Source organism: Mustela erminea, chromosome 16 (assembly GCF_009829155.1).
Source record: "Mustela erminea isolate mMusErm1 chromosome 16, mMusErm1.Pri, whole genome shotgun sequence".
Lineage (NCBI taxonomy): Eukaryota > Metazoa > Chordata > Mammalia > Carnivora > Mustelidae > Mustela > Mustela erminea.
The window spans coordinates 29838254-29844630 of record NC_045629.1 but is presented as its reverse complement, the minus strand read 5'-3'; the positions used below and the strand labels follow the sequence as shown (position 1 = coordinate 29844630).

The following is a 6377-nucleotide window of genomic DNA, read 5'->3' as shown; positions in this document are numbered from 1 at the left end:
CTGCATCAGACTAAATTTTGTATACTTTTTTAAATTTGCAGTAAGGCAAGTCATCTGTTTTATGTAAGGTAGAGTATAAAATATTATATTATAGCTCATGTAAACTATTTCTTTCCTGTGCTTACTGTTAAAACTAAATGTCTATAGATTATTTACTATATTTTATTGATTCTAAGATGCCCATTTCTTTTTTTACATTTCATAACTCTGAAATAAGAATGCATTTTGTTGTAGGTGACCTGTCATAATTAAATTGTTAGCATTTTTTTCTTTCTATGTGGCTTAAAGTGTGATGTGCTAATATACTTTTCACAATTAATTGAAATACTGAACCTCGAGACCACTTTCCAGAGAGTAGCATAGTTTAGCAGAGACTGATTACTGTCCTGAAATAGTTATTTTCCTTCTTTTTCAAAAATTTAACTGAACATAGAGCCAAAAACCTAAATTTTGTAAAGGTTACATTACTGATTTTCTAGGGCTTAACAAAGTGCTACAAAATGAGTGACTTAAACAACAGAAATTTATTGTCTCATGGTTCTAGAGGCTAGAGGTCCAAGATGAAGTCAGCAGAGCCATGTTCCCACTGAAGCTGCCAGGAAGTGATCTGTTCTAGGCATCTTTCCTAGCATGTGGTAGCTCTGTGGCTTATGGCAGCTTGATTCTAATCTTCTTCTAATGTTCTTCCTGTGTTCATGTCTGTGTCTTTGCATAGCATTCTTTTTGAAAGGACATCAGTCATATTGGATCACAGGCCCACCTTATTCCAGTATGACCTCATCTTAATTAATTGCAACTTCAACAACCCTATTTCTAAATAAGGTCATATTCTGAGGTACTGAGTATTAGGATTTCAACATATGAATTTTGAGGGACACAATTCAACCCATAACAGTAATTACATTCTGGTCAGTGAGATATAAATAAATGTGTCAGCTTCCAGACACCTTTAAGACAGAATTGTCATGTATTTTTTTTTTTTTTTTACTACTCTTTAATTACTCCTCCATCTTGCTCTCTGGAGGGAAGATATTGCCTTAGAATATGAGAATAAAGGACAAAACTCAAATATGTTAGAACAGTGACCTGGATGGAGTGTTGGTTCTTAAAAATTTTGTAGAGCACAGCTAGATACCAAACTTGAGTTTAAACCACTCCCATGAAGTTTTCTGTTACTATCAGCCAAACTTAATTTGAGTTGATATATGAACTTTTCCAAAATTAGTTAGAAACTTGGCTTTAACAGTAAGCCATTCACATGTGTCTTGAACTTTAGAACCTCATTTTTCCATTTGTAAAAGGAAAATAGTCCTATCTATCTGAGTGCTGGTGTGCACAACATTTAACACAATACTGACACATTAGAGGTTGCTGTTGCTGCTGTTATGGAGTTTTTAATTTGAAAATAGGTGTTAGCAACTTGTCATAGTATTTACTCATTCATTTGTTCATTCAAAAAATATTTATTCAGCACCTCCCATGTACCAGGCACTGTATAGGCAATGGAGATGGAACAGTGAGTATAAGCAAATTGTCCCTGTTCCCTCTTCAAGAGGCTTGCGCTCAAGCTGGGAATAAAGAAGAAAGGCTTGGTGATGGTGGTGAGGTTATGCACATGACCTATGACTGAGTCTATTTTGGAATATTTTAAAGGGAGAAATGTGGAGTTGCAAGAGAAAAAACACTGTGCTTGACAGAAACAACCTATGTCATAAATGGGAGACATAAGAAAGTATCAGATCTAATGTCACTCAAAATCAAAGTGGCTTGCCAGCACACATCACATTCAACCCATGCATTTCAGTTTGCATTTGTTCTGATTTTTAAAAAATTATATTAATTTAATAATACTTACAACAACAAAAAAGACTGTGCAACACAACATGCCATCCATATCAGTAAATAGATGTTCCAAGATTGTAGTTCGAAAAAGAAGGCTTTTTAAAAATTATTATTGACAGCGATTATAGTAATTATGACTTTTCTTAAATGTTTTATTCGGAATTATATTTCATCAGTGCTGTGTATAAGTAGTTGTGTATCTCATCTTTGAAGAGAGTTGCTCTGTCTCTAACTTGAAAGCTCATTATTTTTGCTATTTGCCTTTTCCTTCAAGTAGAGATTTTTTTCATGGTCTTCTTGTGTTTTCTCAGCAGGAATACTATTTTAGACAGATTGCTCTGTTCATATGTTCTGCCTCTAGAATTGGCATGATTGTGTTTGGGCCTTTTATGGGAGAATTATTGGAAGTAAGGAAGGTTTCAGCTTGGTATAGCTAAACCTTGTCTTTGACCATTTTGCAGTGAGTAATAACTGTTTAGATTGTCATTTATCAGACCCTAAGACTCCAAGCAACAGATTTGCCATAAAAATATATTTTCAGAAGGAATTATTCAAATTGTTCATATTAAATTACTTCCCAGTTAATAAAAGTGAAATGGGTTCATCTTTTGAATAACGTTATTACAGAAACTCGAAAGCCAAAAAGATAAACTCTCTGGTGACAACCTAGTGGGAGACTGGACACCTGTGGCTTTATTGATACACAGTGTCTAAAAGTAAACAAAGCATAGTGCAATAAAAGAATGGTCATGCTTACATTCTTGTCTTCTCCAGTTTATTCAGGGGCTGGTGTTCATCTTCTGCACTGGGCTCTGCTCTTCTCAGTTACACACTTTGACTGTCAGAGCCTAAATATTTATAAAACGAGAGTCCATGCACCATACCAGTTACAATAGCTAAAATTGTCTTTCTACCATGATAGAGGACATTTAGACAATGTAAAATTATATTTTACTTATTATGCCAAAGGATTTTTATGATTTATAGCTATCTGCAATAAATTTACTTTCAAAATGAACTGATCACTAATGTGGCTCCTGTATTAGAACTATTGCATAGTTTTATTATTGTTTATTTGGTTTAAATGGTCTGTGATCAACGACAGCAAAAAATCTGTATGTTAATTTTCTAGCCTACAGGTATGTTTAGCTGTGTTTACTTCTCTTTCAATATAAGGAGAGTCTAAAATATTTTCTGATACTTTATGCCTTGGAGGAGAAAAAAGTAAAAACAAATGTAGTTTGTGTTAGATGTTAAAATATTTGCCAAATATGACTTATAATTACAATATTCTGTGGAATTTCAACACCTCTTTTGGTCTTCACTCAAAACAGAAGCTGTTTCTGGGGCGCCTGGGTGGCTCAGTGGGTTAAAGCCGCTGCCTTCGGCTCAGGTCATGATCTCAGGGTCCTGGGATCGAGTCCCACATCGGGCTCTCTGCTCGGCAGGGAGCCTGCTTCCTCCTCTCTCTCTCTCTCTGCCTGCCTCTCTGCCTACTTGTGATCTCTCTCTGTCAAATAAATAAATAAAATCTTAAAAAAAGAAAAAACAGAAGCTGTTTCTGAATCTACACGCACTCCAGATAACCACCCATGGGTGCACTTGAGCCATTGAAACATTCCTAGATATGGGCCCTTGGGAAGATACATTAATACACTGTGGTCTGAGGACTACAGTTCATTTCAAACCTTTCTCATAGTCATGACTGGGAAGAATTTCGTGCTTTAATCACATGCTTAAATTCATACAAATTAATGTTTTCTCCTTATACTTCAAAAGAAAATAACACCGATTTGATGTTCGCACGAATTGACTATTGATGGATGACATTTGGAGAGAAAGAGTCAGAATTCTCCAATAACATCTTTCCTTTTTTGAACATTGCTATGTATGGCCCAAGGCATTTAATAACATCCTCTGATTGTAGTCAGTGATCAAGGATATGTTAGAAGGCAGAGTGTCTATGGGACTCTTGATCTCATCTTAGGGACCAGACAGACCAAGGGCAGAGGCAGAGCAGGGTGAATTCAGAGTAGCCTAGGTTCAGGCCCATGCTATAATTTTATGATTTTGCAGTCTTGGGAAATTTATCAACTCTCACTAAGCCTCAAGTTTTTTTTTTTTTTTTAAGAATTATTTATTAGAGAGATGGAGAGAGAGCCATCATAAGGCGGGGAGGGGCAGAGAGAAAGGGAGGGAATCCCAAGAAGACTCTGCTGAGCACAGAGCCTGATGTGGGGCTTCATTCCAAGACTCTGAGATCATGACTTGAGCTGAAATTAAGTCAGATGCTTAACTGACAAAGCCACTCAGGTGCTCCACTAAGCCCCAGGTTCTTTTTATTTTTTAATTTAAAGAGAGAAGTGGAGGAGCAGGGGGAGAGAAAATCTGAAGCTGACCCTGTGCTTAGCTCTGAGCTGATGCAGCGTTGGATCCTGCAACTTCAAGATCATGACCTGAGCCAAAACCAAGAGATGGCTGCTTACCTGGCCACTTAACAGACTGAGTTTTTTTGCACAGCAATGATGATAGAGATGAAAGACAACATTTTTTTTTTTTTTAAATGGGGGAACAACAAGATGCTGTGGAGTGTGGCTATTAAGAAATGATAATTATGGGGTGCCTGGATGGCTCAGATGTTAAGGGTCTGTCTTCAGCTCAGGTCATGATCCCAGGGTCCTGGGACTGAGCCCCATGACTGGCTCCCTGCTCAGCGGGAAGCCTGCTTCTTCCTCTTCTCCTCTCCCTGGTTGTGTTCTCTCTCTCACTGGCTCTCTCTGTCAAATAAGAAAATGAAATCTTAAAAAAAAAAAAAAAAGAAATGATAATTATGTGATGTGGTAGAGGTTCTAGCTAAAGCTACAGTGGCAATCATACTGCAATATATAAATGTATATCAACTGGTTGTATACCTTAAACTTACAAAATGTTAAACTTGCACATAACAAATATATTTAATTTAAAAATTAAATTTAAAAAATAGAATATAAACTCTGAGGCAAGCTAACCTGGGTTTGATTCCTGACTTCCTTCATTTGCATGGGACAATTATTTAACCTCTCTAGGCCTTACTTTATTCATTTTAACATTAATTACAGTGATAGTGCATTTTTCTTAGTGTGTTATTGTAAGACATAAATGAGATTGTCCTGGTGAAATTGTAAGGGCCTGTTTAGCCAGAGTGGCTCTATCTCAGTTGAACAACCATTTTTGTTGTTTATGTAATAAAATATGGTCGACCAGTCCCTGATAACAGAGCCCAAATACAAGGGCGGGTCAGGTCAGGTGGAGATAACAGAACCCCGAATGCAGGGATGAGTTGGGCCAAGTGGAGACATCCAATTAGTGGAGCCCGCATACTGTCTCCCTAGCTACCAAAGAGTGTGGGCCCCACCTTTTGGGCGCCTTTTGGGTGCCAATTCTGACCAAGGTGATAGACTAGTTGAAATATCTACTATAGGGTAAATTGTAATTCAATTGGCCACCCGTGTGTGACCTAGCATGACTGTGCAGCTTTCTCTCTGTGTTGCAATCTCATTGGCCACCTGTGTGTGGCCAGGCTCAACCACATGGCCTTTGCTCTATAAAAGTTAGTCTGTGAGGCTGGGGGTGGTTGCCCTCTCTGTAAGAGGCGGCCCCGAACGGTCGGTTTGATTCTCGATGCTTGGAGCAAAATAAAGCTTTGCTTGACCTTCACTTTGTATCAGTCTCGCTCCTTTGATTACGGACCTAACAAAATATTTATTATGCCTCCTGGAATGGAGTAAGTGCCCAATAAATGTTGTTTTTTTAAAAAAAATTTTGTTACATAAATTAACCCGTTTAATATAGGTTAGCAGTGTTTCAAATGGTGGAACTTCTACTGGTCCTTCAACTGCTTCAGTCTGATGGCTGACTTTGCCATGAGGGCAGAAGTGATGTTGTAGGTCCAGGTGCCAGCAGCAATGGTTTTCATGCAGGAGCCACAACGCCAGAACCCCACAGCTTGTCTTCTCATCTTGGTTTTGCCACAAAAGGAGCAAGTGTACTGGGTGTGCTGGCTTATTTCAATCTTCTTCACCATTTTTCTGAGGGAGACACCATAACGGGTCCCCTATTTACCCAGGATTCTGATCTTCTTGGTGCGTTTAGCCATGTCACCACAAACCAGGTCTCTAAATGCTGGTTTTACTTGTAATTATCGTGTGCTCCATGTGGAAAAGTTGAGAGTAGTTTGAGAAGGAAGACATATACTAGATCCTGAAGGGATTATTTTCCTGTTGTAAGTGGAAAGTTTGCATCCTAGCAAGATCATATTAGCTGTGTGGATAAGGAGCTGTGTGGAAGAAGGCTCACCCTAGAGGCACACCACAAGGTCCTCAATGAAGATGGAAAAAATAGGGATGTAAATAAGATGAATTTATGGATTTCATGTTATATTTCAGATAGGGTTGAGAATATTTGGTCACTATGTAAGAGGTGAGAAAAGGTGATAATTTTTTTGTGCCTTGAGCAATAAAATCATATGATGATGGTCATATATGATAAAGGTAGAT

The 6377-nt window shown here is 37.9% G+C and overlaps 1 pseudogene; it reads right to left on the bottom strand.

Moving 5' to 3' along the window:
* Positions 1-5701: 5701 nt before the first annotated feature.
* Positions 5702-5977, bottom strand: LOC116574783 (annotated as a pseudogene).
* Positions 5978-6377: the final 400 nt, after the last annotated feature.